The 778-nt window shown below is 52.4% G+C and overlaps 1 protein-coding gene across 1 annotated transcript in view; it reads left to right on the plus strand.

Moving 5' to 3' along the window:
• Positions 1 to 324: 324 nt before the first annotated feature.
• The window catches only part of LOC114614605 (synaptonemal complex protein 3-like), a 14,296-nt gene continuing 13,842 nt past the window's right edge, over positions 325 to 778 (plus strand). Inside the window, exon 1 of the mRNA XM_028760219.1 lies at positions 325 to 385. The gene's annotated coding sequence lies outside the window, so the exon portion shown is untranslated. The remainder of the gene's footprint in view (positions 386 to 778) is intronic.

Consider the following 778-nt stretch of genomic DNA (forward strand, 5'->3'; position numbering starts at 1 on the left):
AGCAAGAGGCCTCAGATCTCCTAGAAGCTCAGAAGTTCATAGGAGAGTCATGAAGGAAAAACTAGAAAAACTTTAGCAAGTTCTTGACTTTCTAGGGCATTATCCACATGAAGAGGTCCAGGCCCCATGCTCCACAGCCAGGCCCCATGCGCCACAGCCAGGGCTCATATGCTGCCCCCAGAGCCCAAACAGCGCCCCCAGAGACCATGTACCCCCTGGGTCCATGTAGCATCAAGTGCGCATGTGTATATCTTTCAGCCAATCAGCAAGAAGCCTGGATGGTCCTGGCTTTTCTCTCACTCCACTAAGACACCATTTTGCTGAAGAAGCTTCTAGGAGAAGGATGCTGGAGTTGGTGTGAGTGCCTTCACTTATCTGGAAATTGGTAAGCCTAGTTTACTCAGTGGAGTTAGTTCAGGTGCGAGGAGGGGAAAGTGTAAAGAGGAGAGAGTGTGAGAAGGGGAGGAGTGTGAGAAGGAATGAGTGTGGAGGAGAGGGAAGAGGACGCTGCCTCGAAGAGGTCCGTACAGGTCGCCATTTTACCCGTGAGACAAATCCTGTTGTGTTTACTCTGGGCTATAGGTGGAGGCAGTAGTAAACCTTGATTAGAAAAATAGAGGCAGTGGTAGGCCTTGCCGAGGTCTCCGAGAGGAAAATGTAGGCCTTGGGGGGGGGGGAATGGAAGCGCCGGCAAACCTTGCTGAGGTCTCTGAGGGGAAAATGGAGGCGCTGAGGGGAAAATGGAGACAGTGGAGGACCTTGCCGAGGTCTCCGAGGG

The sequence above is a fragment of the Grammomys surdaster genome, unplaced genomic scaffold (genome assembly GCF_004785775.1).
Source record: "Grammomys surdaster isolate TR1022 unplaced genomic scaffold, NIH_TR_1.0 126394, whole genome shotgun sequence".
Lineage (NCBI taxonomy): Eukaryota > Metazoa > Chordata > Mammalia > Rodentia > Muridae > Grammomys > Grammomys surdaster.